Raw genomic sequence first — 23,190 nt, forward strand, 5'->3', positions numbered from 1 at the left:
TCAGAGAGTGATCAAACCCCCTGCAACCAGACAGAGAAAGAGACTGACATGACTCTTAACTCCAGTTCTCTGGCTCAGACTCTAAGTAGTCAAGGTCCAATATTAATAGAGAAGGTGAGCAACAGATTCCAAATTCTCAAGTCAGGCTGCCTCCTGACATTTTCTGTCTGTAAAAATAAGTAGCCTTTCTCTATTTCTAACAAAAATCTCTTCCCTGGCTCTCCTTGATGGTTTCCTCTCCTGTCTCCACCTCCAGAGATGTCTGAACAGTATAATTTCCTTTTATTTTTAGCCATCTTTCATAATTGAAAGTATCTCTGTGTCAAATAGAAAACGTTCCCATGAATTCCTCAGAAGGCACTTAGAGCAAGCAATTGATGGGAATGAAATATTTAATAGGGTTTTGTACCTGTGAACTTGGTGACACCAGCTCATCTCAGCAGCAAAATATTCATGACATCAGGGTGGATGGGCATGGGGCTTTCACCTCCCCAGCTTCTCTTTTGGGGTCTGGCCTGAGGGGTCAGCGAGTCAGTGGCAGGTGAGCATTGGAAAGCAGTGGCTGCTCCTGATCCCAGAGTTCCCAGTTCTTCCCACTGAGGACCCAAAACTGCTGCCTGGGGCAAAGCTGGTGTTTCTCACTTATCAGAGTATGGGGGATGACTGCAAGGCTCTCCAGGGGTGCAGCCACATCCACAGGCAGTAATTCATCTCATCCCAGCTAAGAACCACTTGGAATCTGATCCAGAGTCCAACCAGCTCCTTTTCTTCTCTTGCAAAGTAGCCAGAGCAGATGTCTCTGGAAAAAGATGACACGGAACTCCTTCAGGCCTCCTGCATACATCCTGCCCACACATGAGTTTGCACTGAGGATCTTCCTGAGGCACCATTTTTGCCTTTGTATTTAATAGTCTTTGAAGGATTTTTCATCCCTGGATTAGCTCATCTTTTCTCAGGCCTGTTCTGTGCTCCCATTTTGATGTTCAGGGAGACAGACCCTGTTCCTGCTCATCCCCAGCAACTCAGCTGGATTTTGCCTCGACCTGAGGAGCTGCAGCAAGAGCAGTTCAAAGAACATGGAGGAGCAAAAACAGCCCCTCCATGGCCAACAGTGAGGCAGGAGTTGATTCAGTTTAATGAAGCTACTAAAACTGACCCTGAGGATCCAAGGTTTTAATTGCATCCACTTCACAAATCAAAGTCTCTCTAATCAAACTTTCTTGTTGTGACTCACACCTAGCCCAGAGCCAACTGCTGTGGAGACAGAGGAGACAAACCTCAGTTCTCTCTGCCCTTTCCCCCTTCCTAACCACCCAATAACATCTCCTGTCTGTGCCCCTTTCTAGGCTGCCTCCCCCTCACCTCACATGTCACGTCCCAGTTGGCTCATGGACCTCACAGCACCCTGGTGGAAAAGCTGCAGGGAAACCTGTTTTGTCCTTAAAATTAAGGAAGCCCCTTAATGAGTACATGGACATCAGCCTTGGGGGGGTCTCCTGTGCTGCCTGTGTCAGCCCTTCATGGTTTTGTGTTGCTAACTGTGGAGGAGTTTTCTCATGCTGAGTCCATTTGGGAACCATAACACCACAGAAATTTGTGAATCAGAATGAATCACCTTGCCAGGTACAGGGAGGATTATCCGTGTGTGATCTAATAACTCCCGGACGTTTAATCACCTGGGGCAGGTTCTGAGCACGTTGCATGACAAGAAACAGAGCTGACCTTTTAAGGTGAAGCCACAAGAAGGTGTTTCTCTCACAGGTCTCTCCTCCCCAGGCTTGTTTAGAGCATCCCTGGGAGCAGCAGGAGCTCCTGGCCTGGCGGGAGCAGGAGGGAGAGCTGTCCCTTCAGTGTTGTCACACCTCAGGAATTTCCCACTGGGATTTCTACAGTGATTTCAACATCAAGGAAAGGAACTGAGTCTGAATTGTGCTTGGGGCTGTTGTTGCAAGGTGTCCATAGGCACTCAGAAACCCACATGGTGTCCTGAGAAGCCTGGAAAGGTTCTGCCGTCCCAGAGGAACATGGCTGGGCCTGACCTGTGGCTGTAACCCAGCCCCACAGTGTATGCGCAGGGTCAGAGCTGCCAAACCCCTGCCATTTGTGCATCCTTCATTCCCTCCTACCCCACAACCCAAGAGAAACACTTTTCCCCTATGAAGAGCTGCCTCTGTCAAGAAAATACGAATTCTGAAGATAATGAAATGCCCCTTGTCTGTCTGTGGCAGTCCCTTCCTGCTGCCCCCCAGCAGCTCAGGTGGGTGCCACCAGCACAACATTCCAAACACCTCGTGTGCTAAGCTGAGCTTACCCAGCACAGATTCATCTGCTGTGTGAGCACAATTGCATTTAATTGCTGAGATAAATTTAAAATAATTGCCTGGGTAACGTTCCCCCTTCCAGGGGTGTTTGTGGATGAGCAGGGCTTTTCTGGGTAGGCCCACGCTCTGCCCAGGCACTGGCAGCAACTTTTCCAGACAGCCAAAGCACAACTCCTGCTCTGGAACGCTTCCCCACGGCCCTTGGATTGGTTTCAAGTGAAAAGCAAACGGCGACATTTGAAATGTTGCCTCCCACACAGTGTCTCTCTTCAGCCTCCGTTGCCACTTGCTGTGGGTTCAGAAGTCTCTGGTGGATCAGTCTGCCCCCGGAAAACTGTGGCTTTGCTAAAATAGAAGCATTTTTGCAGAAGGCAGTGATTTGGATGAATGTTTTGCCAGCACACGTCTCAGGGACTTGCAATTTGTTTCAGCATTTTGTGTTTTTATTTTATTTTGGATTTAGTTGTCTTGTAGGCAATACTACCAAAACAGAATATTTTAATGTTTGTAAATAGTTTTGTTGGGAGGGGCGGGGGGAAAACCATGATTTTCAAACATGCTTTGAAATGCCAAGATTGCCTACCAAGTGGTAGTCTCATTTTGCTCTCATCTCATGGTATCAGCTCTGGTTACATAGAAGTTAATGCCACTGGGAAAGGACCTGAATGTCTTTCCCAGTAATATGCTTTACTTTCAGGATGGTGAATTATTTAAAATTCTTTCTATGGCTTTAGTCTGTCCCAAGTCACAATCTCATATTTCGTTAATGTCAGTCTCATAATCGATTATTCCTTTTCTGGTAGCAGCTGGCATCTCCTGTCAAGGACCAAGGAGCAGTTGATACCTTCCTGGGTGGTGATGGAGAGCAGGGCAGATGGAGGCTGCTGTGATGCACTAGCTCAGCCAAACTGGGGAAGTCCATGACCTTCACAGCCCAGGGTGAGTTGGAGGAGAGCAAAACCAACAGATGAGCAGAGAATTACACCAGGCAAGTGAAGCAGACCCTGGGGTTGATGGATCCTAGAGAGAAAGCATGGGATAAAACAGGAAAAGCCCTTTCAAGACAATGGGAAGCATTTGAACTGCCTTGGTAAATGCTGTTTTCTGACCCCTGGGAAAACTGCTCAACAGTCATAGCAGAAAAATAGAGTAAGGAATAGTGTGTCCAGTGGAAATTCCTGCAGCTCTTGGCTCAGTAGAGCAGAATTACTGGAGACTGGAGCCTGCCCAGGACACTGGAGCTAACATCTCTACCCTTGCAAGAAGTGGGATCTGGGGTGACCACAAGTGGTAGCTTGGGATATCATTAAAATGCAGCTCCTGCAGGAGCACAGAGCCCAGAACTCCCTGCTGAGCAGTTTCATCATGCTGCAAACTTAGAGGGAAGGTGCCACCTACCAAATCACCCAAACCACTTCCTGCAGCACCTGTTTTTATCTCCTGTCCCAAGGGTGGCTGGACCTAAGTGCAAAGTGCTGGAACTGCAGCACATTTGCTGCCTTTGCAGGAGCAGTGACACACAGGAGTGACACCTGTGCCCTCACATGGGCAGAACCAGAGCATGGCCCTGCTCCATACTGGAATGCACTTCTCCAGCTCTTGGACTGTGACCTTCCCAGCTGCCTGCTCATTCCTCAGCTTTCTCTTTCTCAAGAGCTTCAGGAAGCTGCCGAGGTTCTAAGATTTTTCTTTTCCCTTTTCCTGAAAGGGTGGCTAAAAATAAAGGGAGTGTTGAAAGCAAGCCCAGCCCAGAAAGCAGTGTGTAGGTGTGATGCAAACCAGCACCTGGGGCTGTGAAGCATCCTGGGGGAGCTGGCACCCATCTGGCAGAAATGTTCTCTCTTTCTCCTCACTCTTTCTTTGGCACCTTGTCAAAGAGCACACAAGATGCTGAACCTTAAGTACTCCTGTTTGAAAATGACCTAAACATTTTGTTCTGTTAATGAGGAGAGGAGCACAAGGAGAGGACAGCAGTTTTCATTTGCAAAGCTACCTGGGATCCCTGAGCTGCTGCTGTGCTCTCTGGTTTTATTTCCTGGCTGAAGGTTTCTAGAGGTGCATGGCAGAGAACAGTGATGGCAGCCACTGCTCTGAGGTGGTGTATGAGGATATTTCTGAGGGTCTGCCCCTGGCAGGTATAAATAGACCAGCAGACAGCATGCAGTGCACAGGGGTGAGTTCTTGAGCAGGGTCCAATGGAAAGGAGCTCTTTCAAGTGTCACAAAACCATGGAACTGTAAGGAAGGCTGCTGTGTCTCCTTAATTACAGATTTTCCACAGCTGCACAACATGGGCATGCCAGCCCCACAGTGCCCCCTCACTCATACCCTCCCAGCAAGCCTGTGGGCAGGTCTTGGGGTGTGATGGGGACTCTCCTCTGAAAATGGGGGATTTGCAGGGACTTTCTACAGTGAGCAAAGTTATAAAACATGTGCATGACACTACCAGAGACCCCCAGAGGAGCCATGTTTGCACCCTGCCAGAGCAAAGGGTGTTGGGGAAGGGTGGCTATGAGTGTGTCAGTCCTTAAAGGGCCTGAGGACTACAGCTACCATGGATTAAGGGCTGTGGTGGACAAACACTTGGTGTCATCCCAGTGGAGTGGAGATTGGTGTTTGGTACTGTGGCCCTCTTGGGTTCAGTAAATTGCTTGGCAGTACCACGATATTGGAGCAGCTCTGATCCTCCCTTTGGACAGCCAGGAGAGGCTGTGTGCAGCCATAGCGATGGGAGAGTTACCCTGGGTCATAAAAAGGGCCTGGATTTGGTGGGTAAAGGTAGCACAGGTGGGACAATGCATGTACAAGTTGAGTGTTAGGAGCTGCATTGGTCTGCAATAACCTACACAGGGGCACCTCTTGGGCACAGCATCCCAGCAGCAACCTGAGAGGCAGAAATTCCCCTCTTCTCCTGCCTTCTCCATCCCCTACACCTTTGGCAGCGCTGGACAACGGTAGGAAAGGTAAGCTGAGTTGGAGAGCCGTGAGGGTGGATGAGGGCTGTGAAATGCAGGTGGGAACCAAAGGGGCTGTGATCCCAGGGAGGGGCTTCCAGGGCCAGTGCAGCTGGTGGTGCCTGTGGACAGCAGCCAGAGAAAAGGCCGAAAGCTGCCAAGACCCTGCATTAACCTGCCCTCCCCTCATCCCCTGCCCTTGCTGGTGTAGGTGCAGGGCTGGAAGCAGCTTGCTCCCCACCAGCCCCTTCCTGCCGGTCGGGAGGCAGCGGCCAGGCAGGAGCTGCTCTCACACAGGGACCCTGCAAATCCCGGGATGAACGCCCAGCCCCGGAGCTGTTTCCCAGGGGGATCGAGCTGGATTGGATAATTAATCACAGCTTGTCTGGGGGAGGATGAGGAAGTCTGAATAAAGGTGTTAACGGCTCTTAAAGGCTTTCCTGGTTTGCAGAGGGTGCTGCCTCAAACAGATTATCTGGAAATATTATTAGCTGGAGTGGGAAAGGTTTTTTTTCCTTCTCTAGGCTCTTTGCAGCAATCCTAAATCTGCTTGAGCTGAGGAGACAGGTTTTATTGTGCAGGGGGAGGTGGAGGAGAGGTGTTGGCTGTCAGTGGGTCAGCAATTAATTGGTTTATTCCTTTCTCACGGTTATTTTCTACCCAACATCAGCTAAAGCCCCAGTGCCCACTTTGTCCCGGCTCAGGAAACAAGAACCACAGGGATTTGCACTGAGGGGACCCCAGGCCACGAGATTGGCTTTGCAGGGGCTGCTGGGAGGTCTCTTGTCCTGCCAAGCCTCTTTCCCTGTTATCTCTTCTTAGGAGGAGGATGTGATTAGTGTTTGCTGCCGTGGGATGTCAGCTGGGGGATGGAGCTGTGTGCCAAGAGGAGGAAAGAGCTGCCACAGGCTGATGGTGAGTGAAAGCAGAGACCTGTCCTTTTTGCTACAAAGGAAACTTCCCTTCAAATGTCTCTGTGGCCCATTAGTTCAGACAAATGCTCTTGTTCAGCCCTGTGCCACCTTCTGTCCTGGCAGAAGTGACCCTCCGTGAGGTGGGCTCTCCTCCATCTGCTGCTGCCATCTGGGAAATCATGTCTGATTAATCCAGCTTCATTGAAGTGACACTCCTGTTTACCTGTGGCTTTGTTACAATTCTGGAGCCTACCCAGGCCAGAAGCAGAGGGTGCCATCAAAGCAGAAGCCTCGTGCCCTGCCAGCTCAGCCCAGCCTTTGCCACCAGCTCTGCTGCAGGGGTGGTGGGGCTGTGCAGGCACAGCTGTCCCAGGCAGTGGGGCTTGCTGTGAGCACAGTAATGGCTCTGATGGCGCACCCTGAGCTGAGAAATCACCTTTCAGGCCACAGCAGGGACAGAGAAAGAGCATGGTCTGAAGGATTTCAACAGTTGTAGCTTGGCATCATTCTGGCTCAGAGAGAAAAGCAGAAATTTTGAGTCCTAGAAAGGAGATGGAGTGGGGACTGGGGAACTGCTGGTGCAGGGCAGTCCCCTCTCTGAGCCTGCCTGGCCTCCACAAGGCCCTGCTGGGCAAGTGGGAGAACACCTCAGTGGAGAAATTATTTTGAAATCACATTGTCCACAGGGAACACTCCCTGTTGCAGTGCTGCTGCTTCTCTTCCTACTTATTTAATAGGAATTAGGCACTCTCAGCAGAGTCTCATGGGCTGCTTTCTTCATAGTTGCACAGATTTCCAAAAACTAAGCTAGCCTCAAGGAGAGCCTAATGAAAGCAGCAGATTTCCAGGCCTCTCTTTTTCCTTTACAGAAGACTGTCCCTTTCTCACATGAAACACAGCAAGCCCAAACCCCATTCTCCATGGGGATCAGCCTGCAGGGATGATGAGAGAAACACAGTGAGTGCCCAGCTCTGCAGAGCTCAGCTGCAGAACCACAGAATTCACCAAAGCCCTTCAAGCCAGCCCGTTCCCCTTCCCTCAGGGCTGGAAATAACACAGGTGAGGAGAATCCATGACAAAGAGCTGAATAACCCTCAGTGCAGCACTGCTGGCTCCACAAGCACTTCTCCAGCTGCTGGGAGGCTGCAGCAGCACTCCCTGGAGTGACACAGGCACAGGTGCTGCTGGCATGTGTCTGGAAACAGCCCAACAGTGACAGGAGGCTGAAATTTCTGGTTGTTTGGGCCCTTCCCCTCTGCCATGGGACCTCTCAGCAAGCCCTGTGGTTTCCAGACAGCCCAGTGTCTGCTCCTGGTGGGCCAGGGGCTCTGGGCTCTGTGATTTGAAGGCAGTGTTGGCAGAGCAGAGAGATAATCTGCTTCCTGAGTTAAAATTGCTTTTTCCTCCCAGATGGTCGTTCAGGATCCCCAAAGCTGTCAGGAGCAGAGGGGGGTTTGGCTGGCCAGCCTGCCAGGCAGTGCTGGGATGGAGGGGAAGGGAGCAGGCATTGCCTGGGTGGGCGCTGGAGTCAGCTCATTAACCATGGGAAGGGAATGTTGGCCAAGGGCTCCAGGGAGCCCTGAAAGCAGCACATGCTGTTGAGTAGCTCCTATGGGCTCATTCTGAACCCAAGAGCTGTGCAAGATTTATCTCCAAGGGCTCCTGGAGAGCATGGAGCAGGCAGGGGGCAGGAGAGGGACAGGCCCTCTGGTGTTGGACTGGTTACTGTGTAACTCAAAAGCAAAGGGCAAGTGTTTCTGGTCAGCAGTGCAAGCTCTGAGCTAAGCCAAGCTCTTGCATGTCCAGGCATTCCTTTCCTTCTTGTAGGATGTTTTTGGTATCACATTTCTTATGGAATTCAGACACGTGGTCGTGAGGGGGGCACACTGAACCTGACAGTGCTTGATAAGGCAGATTGATGCTCCAGGAGGAGTGACTGGACAAGGGGCCTGTCACAGGCATCTCCAGCCATGTTCCCCTGTGCCCTTCGCTTCCCTTCAGCCTTTACCTCTGCAAAGCAAGTGGGACTGTAGCCCCTGGGGCTGAATGCATGGAACTGGCCCACTGCAGTGATAGATATGCATAATGTCTGTGATGGAGAAGAGACCAGCCTCTTGTTCTTGCCTTGAAAAGCCTCCTGTTGCCAGGCAAGGACCAAGGCTCACACCCCAGCTTGTGTGTCATCAGGAACCTCTCCTGCTGTTAAAATTGTGTTGTCTCTCTTAGTCAGAAAAGGCTTTTTTTCCCACACTGGAAAATGAATTCAGCACCGCTGGCAAAGCTGGGGGCTGGGAAGTTTTAATTACTGTTTGTACAGTGCTCTAGGGTGAATGGTGCTGGAGGCCTGGGAAGGGTTATATTATACATTAGCAGTTACTTTTATTTTATATGTGAGTTCTGTGGGCTCATGAGGAGCTCCTTCCTGATGGCCCTGCAATGGGGCTTCCTAACACAAGCAGTACAAATCCCCCTCTCCGGTCAGTTACTGCTGCTGAGCATCACTGCAGAGTGAAAGGGGGGCCTACAACGTCCAGTGTCCACCTACAGCCAAAAGAGACTCAACCAGACTGCCCGTAAATACCCACCTGCTATGCAAGGAAGAGGAGCCTTAAAGCTCTCCTCTCACAAGGCTTTTCCCATGAAAACATCTCCTCCTCAGGCAATTCACCCACATTCTGCATTAACCTTCCTGCCCCTTCCTTGTTCAGAACAACACCTTCTTAATTATAATCCATCAAATTCCTCTTCCCTCTACCTGGAAAAAAATGGGATTTGGGGACAAGGAACAAATACCAAGTCATAAGTTTATTTTTGTGGGAAAGGAAATCAATCCAGCACCCTGCTGGGAGCCCTGCTTTGCCTAAAGCCTGGCAAGATGCAGTAAGAAGTTAAGGCTCTTAGCAGGCAGGCACTACAAGAGCTCCATTAAGCACAGCTCAGGTCTTTGTGGTCAATGTTCCTGCTGCACCCAGTGCTCCCTGCTTGGCACAACGGGGCATTGTGCCAGCACCCCCTGCTCAGGGGCAGGCTGCCCAGCAGCCCCTCACAGGCCAGAGCCAGTGCTCTGGGACATGATTTTGTAGAGGGATATGCAGAGTGCTTTGATACTGGCAAGTCCTGGGAAAAGGACACATTAGTTATCAATTAGTGTGTGCCTGCATGTGTTCAGCTGCAGGCGTGTGATGGTGTTGAGGCTTGTGATGCCACCCACGTGAAAATCACTGGGAGAATATGATCACTTTGATCTAATATTTTCTAGGGTTCCCCCCCACACTGGTGTTTTGGTGGCACACTTGGTTTTCTGACAGAGACTTCCGAAATATTCCATTGATTACTTCAAAGGGCAAAACTGGAGTTACTTAAAACTTGCCTAAGCTTACCAAATGCAAACTCCTCTCCAAAAGACATGCTTCCCTCTCTAGCCATCTGCCACCTGGTGGCTCCTCCTGAGTGGTGGCTGCTGGGATGGTGGGCAGCCCCTTGCTGCCTGTGCCAGGCACAGTGGCCAGGGCAGAGGTGAGGGCACAGCCCAGGAGTGACAGCACTGCAGTCAGCACCCAGTGGGTGACATGCCAGCGCTGCTCCCCAAGTTTTCCTCACAATGCAGGACAGACAGAAGACAGGAAAAAATTTAGCTGAGCCTCTGTGGCCCTGGTGCTGCTGCTCAGGGAGGCTTTCATTGACTGCCAGGTCCTGCATGGCTTCTGCCAGGTGCCTGCTGTGGCTGTCCTAGGGCAGGTGGTTGTAGCTCCCAAGGCCCTGTCACTGAAATCAGGCAAGGAACACATCTACCAGTGCTTCCAGCAGCACTAGAGCGTGCCAGGGTGTGAGGGAGCCAGGGAAGGACAGGAAAGGACAAGGGTGACAATCCAGCTGACATCCCACCAGCATTTCCCCACTGCTGAGCAGGTGTCAGAGGAACATATTTTGGAAAGTGTTTGTTCAGTTTGGAGTAATTCCACTCTCAGGATATTCTTCTCTTCAGCCTGCCTGCCCTAAAGAGGGGAGGGATTCAGTTGAAGCCACAAAAACAGTCTTGAGGAAAAATCAGATTGTCTCCTGTCCCCAGCCCAGTGATCCAAAGGGAAGAGGCTGCCCATGGATACCCCTCAGGTCAGCACCCTGGGTGCTCAGCAGCCCCTTTGGGTGAAGCTCTGTTTGAGGTGGCTGCCACTGATCCCAGCCTGGCTTCAGCTCACAGATGCTTTTAACCTTTCGGGGAGGCTCAGCCAGAACTGCTGGGGACAGGGCCATGATTCAGTCACATCTCTGCTCAGGGCATGGGCTGTAAACACAGCAGGGAAACCAGGCACATCCCAGCCCAGCCTGGCTGCCTGCCTCGAGGTCCCCACCACCCAGAATCTGGATCTCACCTCTTTTTCCATTACCTCTAAGCAGCAGTGGTGAATGTTTCAGTGATACTGCCCAAAAATGAAAATGTCAACAGAAAGGGCCATTAAATAAGGTGAGTCTGTGAATCTTTGGGCCCTGAGCAATCAAGAAGCTGGGAGAAGAAATGCTGAAATAGCCCAGGAGTGTGAAGGTAAAAGTCCCTAACTGCCCATGGGCCTGCTCTCCCCAGCATCACCTGGGGCAGGAAGGCTGTTTGAGGGCTTTTTTCCCTCTCTTCCTAGGGAAATTGCCAGTTCTCTCCAAAACCAGTCCATCTGTCTGTTACTCTGCTTGATAGAAGATCCTTTGGATATAAGAAATAAAACCTTTGTGACCCTGCCAGCATTCCTGCAGTGTGGCAGTGCAGGGTCACAGTTCCATCACTCACAGGGGCTGGTAATTTTCTGTTATGGCTTTCTTTGGGAAAGGATACAGGCACCCTGTGTTAGACAAGGCTTTGCTAAGCAGGAATACAGAAACCCAGCTCATAATAGCCTTAAATATCAGGAGTGGCTTTTGATTCTAAACTCAGGAGCTGTCTTGACAGTGGCACAGGAGACAAACCAGAGAGCAAATACTTTGTGCAGCCTTTGGCGGAATGACTGGATGATCTGCAATGTAAAGATAACAAAATTAGCTCCTTCTGGCAGTTCAGGAAATGTTAAACCCCTGCAATTCGGGTTTTTTAGGAAATGACCCTTCTTGGCATTCTTACCTACCTTCCTCAGGTCTCATCTGTGCCCATCAAAATCTCTGTCTGGATTCTTTACAGCAGCTGGGGAAAGGAGCTTCTCCCCAGCAGCTGAACACAGGTGGTGAATTTTGAAGCAATGAAAGCTCTGGTATAAACTCCATTAACCCATCTTTTGTGCCCCATGTAAGTGAGCAGGTCTGAGGGCTGTGCTGCATGCTCACAGAGCCCAGCTCAGTGCAGAACAGGGCATCTGAGGACACCAGGAGGACACTGGAAGCCTTGTCATGCAGCCGAACGTCTCACAGCAAGTGTCTATTAATAAGCTGTGCCCACGCTTCCTCCAGGTATTTACAGTGCCCTTTCTCCCTGTTAGCTTTGAAAACCACAGCTCTGCTCCACAGAGCAAGGCTTCTTCTTTTACTGATGCATTTGGTGCCACAAGTGCGTTTGGCTGGGGCTGTGTGCTGGTAAAAACCTACCTCATTTTGGGAAGTGAGCAGGATTTCCCTTTAAAAATTGCCTCTATCTCCGGATGAGCAGCTCCTGCCTGTCCTCTGGGAGCCTCTGCTGTGGAGTCAGTGGCTGGCTGGTTTTAATGCTGGCTGAAAAAGGGAGCCACTGATCCCACAAAACAGAGTGGTGACAGCACCAGTCCAGCCAGCAAGGTCACCTCCCCTGGGCAGGTTATCCCAGGGAAACAGGGACAGGTGGGGATTCCCAGCTGCTTGGAAGGGCATCTTTGGAGGCTTGCTAGTGTATGGGGACCCCCAAAAACCATCAAGGGTGGCTGGTTTCTTACCCTTGCCCAGGACAGAGCTCCTTGTGCTGCACTGATTCTTGAGCAAATTGGCCAAAACTGGCATAGCTGCAAAGTGAGACCAGCTGACAGCTGGGATAGGCCTGGCCTGTGAGTCAGGTTGGGCTGGAAAATTAAGGAAAGAAGCATTTGCAGCCCAGGGAAACAATGGGGAAATGAAATGGAAATTGGGACCTCTGAGTACCTCTACATTTCCCCACAGAGAGCTCTGGGGTGGAGAGAGCAGTTCCCAAAATGCAGCTCTGTATAACTCAGTTGTACCCTCTGAGAAATGTCTTTTTGCTGTTAGATGTGGAGTTGCTGCTGATTTCCTTCTCTTCAGCTAGAGCTGGAGACAAAGGACAGAATCTTTGGTAAAGAGCTATTTATGGAGAAATTGATCTTGATTTGCATCACTAATACCAAGCAAGATGGTGCCATGACTTTCTCACCATGGTTAAGGACAGGACTCAGAGGAGGTTGAGAGCCTCAAGGTCCTGTGAATATTAGGATCATGTTTCAGCATTGCAGGGTTGCAGGAGAAGAACCCCATTTGCCTCACAGGAAAAACAGCCCTGCAGAAACCACAAGAACCTGTCGTTCTGGCCAGGGCCTCAGATTTTGTCAGGATTTTTTGAATACTACTTCACAATTAAAATTCCCACTGAGCTGTCTTGCAGTTTACAAGGCTGATTGAGATTGGGATGGTGCAGGTAAGCTGGCAAGCAGGATTGCCCTGGAGCATCCAACTGCCTTCAATGGGCCCCCTGTGCCTGCAGGAACATGGTGCTGGCAGCTCATCACCCCTCCTGGTAAATTAGATATCACACGGGGACTTAGTCACACTGGAGAAGTACAAGGCTCACAACTTGCTAAGACAAATTTCTCCCAGCTTTAATTAGCCATGAGATGCTGAAGTGCCTGAAGCTCTCTCTCTGCCCATGTTTACACTCAGTGAATCAATACAGTTTGGACTGAGGTCTCCAAATATTTGCTGTTAGCAAATATTGCTGTGTTTTTCCTTTCCAGCTCTCTGCAATTAGCTGGAAAACAATTATTTGTATCCTGTCTTTTCAAAAACAAAAGGGTGGATGTTCAGGTCCCAGGACTTCAGTAAGAGAGCCAGTGCTTCTCATCCAGCATCTCTGCTGTGTCCTGGCCCTGAAAAGAAATGAGAGGAGGAGAAGATTCTGGCACCCCAAGGATTGAGCAGAGACCACTTAGCAGAAACTGCTAATACAAGTGAAAGATCCCTTAACATTTGAGACTTGATCCTGTCTTTGCTGTGTGTTTTTTTCCATTTGAGGACACTCTCTCCACATCTCCTCCCCTTCCTTCATGTTTCTCTTACTGGCATGATAGCAGCCAGGTAACTGAGGTACCATTCTGATGGTGGCAGGAAGGTTCCCATCCAGCCAGCTCACACTTGAAAGTGCTGGACTTTCCCCTTCTCATCTGACAGCAAATGCACTGAAAACCTTAAAAAAATTTGCATTTTAACCATGGTCACGCTAAACAGCTTTTAGGATGCAGTGATGCAAAAGATGCAGTGATGCAAAAAGTGCTATTGGCAGCTGTTAAATAATTGTGTTTAATTTGCAGTAACAAAGCACATGAAATCCATGTCACATAAACTCTGCTAAGGGTAAGTGTTGCTTTTCTATAAAAATGCACAAGATTAATTTAAAGATTGCAGGTCTGCTGACCCTCCAGATTGCTGTACAGCCCTTGTGATGTGTAAGAGCGGATGTGAGAGGCAGCCCAGGTGGGTTTACATGTTCCTGCTGGCAGCAGAGAGCTGCAGTTGCTCAGTGGCAAAGGATGGGTTTGAACATGCCTGGCACAAGGGCACACACTGAAAAACCTCCAGCTCATGAGGACTCAGCCCTGCTCCAGGGGCTCTGTCTGAACCTGACTGCAGTGAGCTGTGCCAGGTAGGGCTGGGACACTCACCCCCGTGTCAGCTGGCACTGACTGTGGCACTGACTGCCAGCATGGCCCTGGCAGTGGCCACAGAGCCCTGGCTGGTGGCAGCTCTGCCTTGGCACTGGGGAAGCAGCCCCAGCACAGCAAGGGACAGCTTGGCTCTGTAGCAGGGGAGGGGAAGAACCTGTTTGGCTCTGATAAATGATGCTGTTCTCCTCAAGCTAAAATGGAGCTTGAGCTGGTACTTTATTTCTTTCACCCAAGCTCTGAAAATGGGAGCCTTTGTTGCTGGGATGTTTTCATTTGCTAAGCCTCTGCACAGCTCAGTTTTAGCAAAAAGTAATCCCAGCCCCTGAGACATCTGTGTCAAGGATGTGGTCCTTGGTAATGGTTCAGAATGTAAATTTAAGCCAACATGAGTGACATGGAGAGCAATCCCATTGCACAGCCTCCTGGGTTTCTGCCTGGATTATAGCAGTGTGAAGGAAAAGAGGGGCAGGAACAAGAGGAGAAGACAAGGAGGTGACCCTGCTGTCAGGAAAGCAGAGGCCTGACCCTGCTAATGTGGCCCATCAGGGTGATTTGCTCATTTGGACCCTCCAGCATCTTTGTTGGGAGGTGCTGCCCAGCCCATTGTGCCCAGCCAGCTGCTGCTGTGATGGTGGAGCTTCACCATTCACGTTGTGTTGCACCTTGGAAAGCCATTTGCTGTGTGTGCTGTTGGTTGTGCTGCTGGGGAACTGAGAGGGTTTTCTCTTCTCCAATTACCAGAGTGGCTGAAAGGCACAAGTTCTGTCGTACGTGGAGTTTTATCTTCCATATGTCTCTGGGCTGCAAGAAGCCAAAAAGGGAGTAGAGAATTGCATTTACCCCTTCTCCCAGCGTGGGTTAGGAGAAGCAAAACGATAAATCAGGAGACATTTCAGCACTTACCTCTTGTTTTTACAGAAATCACTATACATTACAAATGCCTTTGCATATGTTATAGCACTTTAAAAAGCCAATGTAGCTAATCTGGAAGTTCGCTTGTTCAGAGAAACATAAAACATGTGCAGCCATAAAAATCCCTCATTTGATGTCAAGCTACTGCATTTTCAAGTGTCTGAAAGGCAATCACAATTATGCATCCAAAGAGTTTGCCTTGATTCACCCCAGCTCCTCCTGGCTGGTGAGAACATAAAGATCAGCGCAGCTTTTTGGAAAGTTGTGTTGAGTGATTGCTGCATAGGACAGATGTTTTGGTAACAAAGGCAGCCCCCATCCAAGGGCTCACCTTTAGAAGAGGGGCAGTGTGGTTTGGTGCAGTTGGGAAAGGAAAGGTAGTCTGGCTGAAAAGGGCAGAGCAAGCCAGGTGATGCCAAAAAGTTGGAGGACTAATGATCCTGGAGCAGCTGGAATCCCTCTCGCATGGGAATGTGCCTGATGAGGGTTTGGGGCTGCAAAGTGCTGTCCCATCTCTGAGAGACGGTGAGGGGTTGGATATTTGTAAGTTTTCTCTCCTCTGGTTCTTGCTACTACAAAATCTGTGTGAATTTGTCATTTTTGGAAAGGCTGCTTCTCTCTGCCTATGGAGACCAAGAGGTTTAGCAGTTACTGGTGGTATCTATAAGATCTGTATGTGCATGCACAGATAGGGTGACTGCATAAACCCTTATCCCATGGAAAACCATACAGAAAACTGGCCTTTCCAAGTGCTTGGCTCAATTTGCACTCTAGGGACTGCTCCCAGATCCCCTTTTTATTGTCACTAGGACATTTGCTGTGTTTGCTGGAGGGAAGTGGGTGGAGGACAGGTGTTGGTGTTAATAGTAGGGGATGCTGGTTGTCTCCAAAAGTTGCTCTGCCCTGATCCAGGTGATGACCAGGTCATCTTGCTCTGTCTTCTGCTGCAAAGAGCAGCTTGGCCAGGCCTAATCATGTTACCAGCTTCAAAAATGGGTCCATCTGGGGAAGGAGAGCTGTCTTCAAAGGGGGAAGGGGGTCAGGTGTGCCCAGTGTGTGGGTCCAGGCAGGGGGACAGCTGAGGGCTGGCCCACGTGGCAGTGGCAGCCTGTTCAGCTGGAGCAGAGGACAGCAGTGAGCTGGCAGTAGCAGTTGGTGTATTTCCTGCCTGTAACCTACTTAAGGGGAAAGCTGAAATCTGTTGCAGGAACAAGCAGCCAGGAGCATTGGATGCTGCTGAAGAAGGAGTATGATTCAGCCACCTGAAGGCATCTCCCTGTAGGAGAATTACCTTCCCTATAAAGCAGCAGGCATTGCTCTTAAGTGTTATCAAGCTTAAATCGGTTCCCTAGGTGACATCCCGGTAAGTGGATTTCCCAATTAAGCACATCCCGATTAAGTGGGATGTTCTGTAATTACAGAGCACTCAGCACCAGCAGCAAATCAGATCTGTTTGCAGCAGAAGGGCCAGATTGGAGCTCTTCCTCAGTCTGCAGTAGGCTGTACCCAGGCATTTCTGTCAGCACGGATGTGGGCAGGCAGGAGATGGGATTCTGCAGCCACCCCCGCCATGCCAGTCAGCAGAGTGTTCCCTGCAGCAGGAAGAGGCTGGAGGAAGCCCTGGTGCCACATCTTTAAACACTCTGCTAATGGGAACATCCTCCTCCTGAGGTGGCACTCGTGTCTCCTGCTAGTCCACAATCTGCTGGGTGAAGGCTTTGCTCCTTTGCTAATGCGCATTAGCAGAGATGGCTGCCCCTGCCAGGCAGACAGCACAGCCCTTCAGGGCCAAATTCCCTCTGCACAACCCAGGTTCTTCTGTCATGGCTCCCTGCCCATCCTTCTGACTTCCTCCTCAAAGATGTCCCACATGAGGCCTCATGGTCCTGGGGTCAGACTGGGGCTACGTGAGCCCACTCCTCTAAAGCTTTGTGGTTCCCAGCTACCACTGGGACATGAGGGGGAGAGGAAGAAGATGCTCCTTTGTTTGTTGTCTATTAGTGAAAGGAAGAAGAACAGAGCATTTACTGCCTTGGACACCTCAGAGCATTTTTAGCTGGGCTGGGATATGAAAACTAACTGGAGACCTGCTGGCAATTAACTGGTCACTGGAGATGGGACATCAGGTGTAGGTGAGGTGCAATTGGGGTTAAAATCTGTGTCAGGAGGGGTGTGAGGAGCATGACCACTTTGGAACTGGAGCAGAACTCTAGATCTTTAATGTGGACCCTCAGACCAGGGCAGTCTCCAGTGTAGAGCCTGTTTTAGCACTCTCAAGGTTTACCCAGCTGCCTCTGGATCCTTAGTTCCCCCTTGGCCAGCAGGTGATGCAGCACACTTTCCCTCGGGGCTCCAGCCATCTTTGGTGGCCCTGGTGCTTCCACCACAGGGGTCCTGTGCCTGCAGGCAAGATGGTGCAAAAGCTCTCACACCTACCACACCATGTCCTTCACTGGGGCTACAGGCTGGGAACAGGAGCCTGGCCACTTCCCAGGGGTGACACCTTTCATTTTTGGGTGACACTTTACATTTTGCACCTTACATTTTAGGGTGACCTGTTAGGTGATTTTTAGCTGCAGAATATTACAGTAGGAGAGCAGGGGAGGCTGAGGAGCTGCTCCTACTCTTGAGGAGGTTATCCACACGGACATGAATTGGCTCTGTCCCATGTGGACGTGGATGGATTTGCACTCCTGCTGGCTGGGCTGACCCCACACCTCCGCAGCCCCTCGAACCCCTCGATGATGGCTCCTTGCCTGCCCCTGTGCCTGTTCCTCTCCCTCCAGCAGCCTCCCTGCTCCCACCAGCCAGGCTGCAGCGTCCCCACGCTGCCCGTATCCAGCCCACGGGAGATGTGCAGCGCTCTGGGAGTGCAGTGTCTGCGCTGCTGTTCCACCCCCAGGCCCTTGCATTGCTGCTCCCTCCATACTGCTGGTTTTGCAGTGCCACCCACTGGCAGTGGCTCTCCAGAAATCCTCCTCTGCAGCTTCCGTCTGCCACAGGTGATGCTCCAAAGATGAAATATTAGAGGGATGGCTATGGTGGGTGTAATTCAGAGTATGTCCCACGAGTGCTGGTCCTGGACATCTGGAAATGTGCTGGCATCCTTTCCTGTGTATCCCAGTGTATGCTGGGCCCAGGCTGCAAGGTCACTGTGTGCGCAGAGTCCCAGGTCTCAGCTCAGGCTGTGTTTATGTTTAAGGGAACCCATCCTGTCTCACCCCAAAGGGCCATGCAGCCCTGAGTGCTGCCTGCAGCTGGTGGGGCAGGCAGGGGAAAGGAGCTTCCCCTCCCTGCTTGCTGGCTCTGCCAGGTTGGTTTATGGGGGCTCTGCGTTCCTGTTCCCCATTGCAGGATAAAACACAAAGCCCTGGCTGACACCAAAACCCACATTGTGCAGGAGGGAACATGCATTCCAGCTGGGAATGTGCTCCCAGAGATGCAGGTATGGGGACTCCTGGGAGACAATGCTTTGGGGGCCACTTCCTTTAACAATTGCCAGGTCTCCCCAAATTTTCCTTGTCCCTGTCTGATCCCATTTACAGCCTTGTCTACATCCTCAGTCAAGAAACAGGAGGAGAGGCAGCAAAGGGACAGAGCAGAGCAGTTCTCAGGGTCTGAATGTGGTGACTGTCACAGGCAGGGGCTGCTGCCAGCCTGGTACCCCCTGGGGCAGCCAGAACCAGCCACTGCCCAGATGCGATTGCCATGTTCATGCAGCAGCAGAGCACATGGATTGTCAGGAACTGTCTCTCCATCCTCCCAACAGGCAGGGAGTGCTCCTTTTAAATAAAGCCTGACAAATGGCATCTTGGGGGCGTCAAGTCCTGGAGCAGTGTCTTCCAAAAAGTATGAAAAGCCCTGGAGGGGAGCCTGGCACAGCCTCCCAAATGACAGTAATTAAAGGCTTTTGCACTCAGGCACTGGGAGCTGCTCCTCTTGCAAATTGGCCTCGATTGAAGAGGAAGAGAATGATTGGGCTGAAGGGAAGTGATGGGGGTGGCAGGCAAAGAAAACACAGAGGTAACTCTCAATTTGTCTTGTGATTTTTTCCCCTCTTCCTGTCTCCCAAACGGTGTCTGTGTGGGTGGAGGGAGCAGTGCTCCAGCTCCACACAGCCTGGGCTGCCTCTGCCTGAGTGCTCTGGGGAAGTTAAGCTGAAAAGGAGCAGCTCTGCTCTGGTCCTGCCCACGTAGCCCCAGAACATCACCCAGTGTTTCCTGCAGCTGGCCCTGTTCTGGAAAGCTCTCCAGGCTCAGTGGCACCAGGGTCACTCATCCTTTTGCAGAGCTGGCAAAGCAATTATCCCCTGGCCTGGGTTATTTACAGCCATTGCTCCCTGCAAGGCCCATACCACCACAATCCCTGTAAAACTGGGGGGTTACAGGTGTTTCCCCTATTTTAATTATAAAGAGGATGTTGATAGCTTGTTTAACCCAGGCTTTGCCATAATATGTATTTTAAACCCTTGGTTTTTATTAAGTTATCGGAATATATTTAGGTTCAGTGCTAAGCCCTACATCAGCATGAACAGTTCCTGAAGGGTAGGTAATGGCATTACAGAAATGTGCTCCCTTCCCTTCCTAAAGCTGTGTCCCTCCTCATTCCCACAATCACTAAAGATGTCCCAGCTCTGGCTGGGGTCCTCTGTGGAGCAGTTTGTGTTGAAGTATTTGGAGAAACTGCTGTGCTGTGAACATGGATGTTCCAAATGCAACCAGGTGCTTCACCATGCAAGGCCAAGGAGCTGGTCCAGGATTCAACCAAGAGCCTTTGACCTCTGAGCCCAGGCCATCAACAGTCAGGTAAAGCAACTTAGCTCAGGCTGTGGCAGGACAGAACATTTCCTTGGCCATCTGTGAAGGTAAGGTAAACAAAGGGTTGATTGAATGCAACTGTGAAAACTCCAGCAGTGAGTTTTTGAGCAGTCAGCCTTGCTCAAGGAAGCTGCTGGCCCAGTCTGCAAATGGATCCTCTCATCTGGGTCCAGTCCTGCAACTGCCAAGCCCAGTGGCCAGACTCCTTGTGGGAAGAGGGGGAAGCAGGCCATGGCTCTGCATTTGGTGCTTGGTTAATATTTGGATGAGCTGATTGGTGAGCTGGGTCTAGTGCAGTAATTGTGTTTGTTATAGAGCAATAACCCTGCAGGGTTACCATGAAATTTGACACAGCTTATATGAGATACAGTCTGATGCAGAGGCAGGGCAGCAAACCCTTGGCAGGAAAACTGCCTGTTGTGCTGGGGCAAACCTTGAATCACAAAGGTGATGTGACTGAACAAAGGTACTTTATCTGCTGCTTCAGGTGTGAGGACTGGCTGCCCCTGTGCTCCACCACAGCCCATTCCCAGGCCCTGCAGTGGCACTCAGCCTCCCTGGCCTTTCAGAGGGGAAGCTGTTTGCTGAGGGGAACAGGGTAAGTGAAACAGGCAAAACCAACCAAGCTGCTCCAGCTCCCTCAGCAGTGGAGGTGGTTCCTGTGTGAGCAGCCCTGGCTCATTCAGCACAGCAGTGCTGTGTACCCAGAGCCCACACACAGCAGCCTTTGTGCTCTTCAGGTCCCCTCCAAAAACCACTCAAAGCCCACATATGATTCCTGAGCTTTGCATCTGGCCTCAAATACTCCACCAAACACCTGTAAGGCAGCTCAGTGGCCAGGCTTGGGAATGTCACAGCAGTGAGCAGCTGTGAATTGCCAGAGGAGCACCTACATGGTGTTGGGGGGTGACCACAGCCCAGTGCCAGGCAGCCAAGTGGGGTCACACTGGCCTTGAGGGGCATCAGTGGCACCACGTCTGAGCGCCGCTGAGTGGATGCTGCTTTGGGCAGGGTGGGCTGCTCCTGGTGGTCACACCAGGCTGATGCAGGATCACATCCCTCACTGCTTTTCCTTCAGAAGGTGGAGAAGAAGAGAGAACCCTTTCTCCACCAAACCAGAAGTAAAGCTGGATTCTCTTTCCTCCCAAAAGCACCCAGGTTTGGTCCCTACCCTGCTTTGCATTACCAAGGGAGCAACAGCATCTTGCAGCTCCTTCCCATCATCCCCATTCAAACCATCCTGGATTGCAGTTTCAGACGGGTTTGCCAGTGGGTTCAGCTGACTGTGTCCTAAAACAGTGCAATGAAACCTCCAGAAAATAATTTTTTTATTTCCACATGCTCTGCCACAGCTGCCTGCAAGCCCTGTGTGGTGCTTGGCTGCAAGAGGCTCCTGGGGCTTACAGGGAGGGGTGGAAAGAGGGGTCCTGAACCCCCCAGTGCAAAAGGCACCTTTGTGGCTCCTCTCTGCAGGTTATGCACTGGTGTGACTCAACAGCAGATGACAGAGGTTAGGACAAGGCCTGGGGTGGCTGAGATGCTGTTGCCATGGAAATCACCCAGTGTCTGGAATAGCAAGAAGGAGAGCAACTCAAAACGTAATGATCTGTCACATCGATTAAGGGGGACTTGGAGGGATTGTGTTTGGGGAAAACCTCGTGCTTCAAGTAATGCAAATCCATATGCCACATCTCCCTGTTTGCCTCTCCCTGAAGGGCTCTGTCAACAGGAAATAATCTGATTTGTTTTGACCAGGGGTTTCTCCAGGGAGCACCGACACAGTGCCTGCCCATCAGCTGTGCTGCACTGCTCTGCCATCCTGGGATGAAAGGCACCAAGTCAATGCAATATTCATTCACTTCCTCTTCCCTCCTTCATTCATTTCTTCCATTCATCTGCTTCATTCACATTTCCCGGCACTTTAATGAGCAGTGCTTAGCCCCTGCAGCCTGCAGAGCCTTCCCTGGTGCTCTGTGCTGCAGATGGCTGGCTGCAGGCTCAGTGATGCTGCAGGGCACAGCTCGGGGTGGCTGAGCAGGGCTGTGTCATGCCCAGCTGGCACTAGGATCTCTGAACCCCCCACAATACCCCCTGGGTTTTGCTGCTCCATCTTTCACATCTTGGTGTGATTTCCATGTCACCCACCTCCTGTCCTCTCCACGGGAGCTGTTTTGGCACTGACACCGTGCCCATGACTGCCCTCCCGGGGGCAGGGGGTGGCTTGGGGGCAGGTGGCATGGCTGGGGGAGCAGGAGGGAGCCCAGCATGGCATGGGCATCACTGGAGAGCTGGTGCCAAGCACTTGGTGCAGGGCCAGAGCCACAAGCACAAACATCTCAGAGCTGAGTCACTGCCCACCTGCTCCCACCGTGCCACTGCCTTTGTGGCACTTGAGGAGCATGGAGTGACTTCTTTTTTTCTCTGCCCCATGTCCTGCTCTCAGAGACCAATCCATCAGGGGCAGGTGGGTAAGAGCCTCTGTGGGAGCTCTGGGCTTAGACCAGGGCAGCAGAGCTGTGGACAAGCAGCCAGACCCCCAGTGTGAGCAGCTTGGGCAACAAGAGGGCACAACCACGTGCAGGAGCAGAAGCAGGAACAGCAGGCACCTGCACCAGGCACAGGCAAGCTCCTGGTTTTAGGAATTTTCCTCAGATAAGCATGGCTCAGCTCTCCTGTTGCCCATTCTTGAGCACTCCCAGGGTGTGGATGGGGGGAACAAGCACGCCTGTACCTCAATGCCCTTTTTAAACCAGAAACAGGCTTGCATTTTTCACCCCACTGATATGCAAACATTTCTCTTGAAGAAAAGAAAAGAAAATAAAAGAAAATGCCTGGGTACCAGCTGGGTAGAAATCCAAGAAAGATTAAAAGAAGAAAACCAATTTTCCTATTCATGATCTCAGCAGTGAAGAACGACCCCTTCCTCCCCCAGCCCCCTCTTGCTGTGAGTGCGGGTGAGCTGTGCTCTCCACAGAGCCAAGTGCATTTCTGAAATGAAGGAAGCAAACAGAAAACATCCGCTCTCTGTAGAATAGAGAAAGCTTTCTCTTTTGTTCCCTGCTTTTTATCAAGTATCTGCTGCCATTATTGTTACTCACTGGGTTATTACCTCCGAGTGGCTACTTCCACCAGCACAAGCTGGTTTATTGTCTGCTCAGAGCAATTATGGATGGGGATAATTCCTGCCATGCTGCTTCATTGTGGAAGGATCCGCTGTGTTCTGTGGCCAAGGTAACTTGAGGTGATTTGTGCTGCTGAGTTACCCATCAAGTTAATTAGGAGTGGGTGGCTGGTGCCTCACTGAGTGCTGGGACAGAAGGAGCAGCAGAGGCTCAACCCAAGTATCTTCTCAGTATTCAAAAGAAAGTTTGCTCAGTGGAGCACACACCAGGTTAGGTTTGGTTTTTTCTTAGGACTAATTCATCTTTATTTGCA

General features: G+C 50.9%; 1 long non-coding RNA gene across 3 annotated transcripts in view; it reads left to right on the plus strand.

Annotated features, from left to right (window-relative positions):
* The window catches only part of LOC113459080 (uncharacterized), a 187,872-nt gene that overhangs the window by 148,076 nt on the left and 16,606 nt on the right, over positions 1-23,190 (plus strand). The window contains exons 4-6 of one of the 3 annotated variants that reach the window (XR_012582250.1): positions 3,125-3,260; positions 19,561-19,743; positions 20,243-21,950. This is a non-coding gene — a long non-coding RNA (uncharacterized LOC113459080). Of the gene's footprint in view, positions 1-3,124; positions 6,190-19,560; positions 21,951-23,190 lie in introns of those variants that run through there. The other 2 variants (XR_012582248.1, XR_012582249.1) reach the window with 2 other exon arrangements.

Source organism: Zonotrichia albicollis, chromosome 12 (genome assembly GCF_047830755.1).
Source record: "Zonotrichia albicollis isolate bZonAlb1 chromosome 12, bZonAlb1.hap1, whole genome shotgun sequence".
In the NCBI taxonomy this organism is placed as follows: domain Eukaryota; kingdom Metazoa; phylum Chordata; class Aves; order Passeriformes; family Passerellidae; genus Zonotrichia; species Zonotrichia albicollis.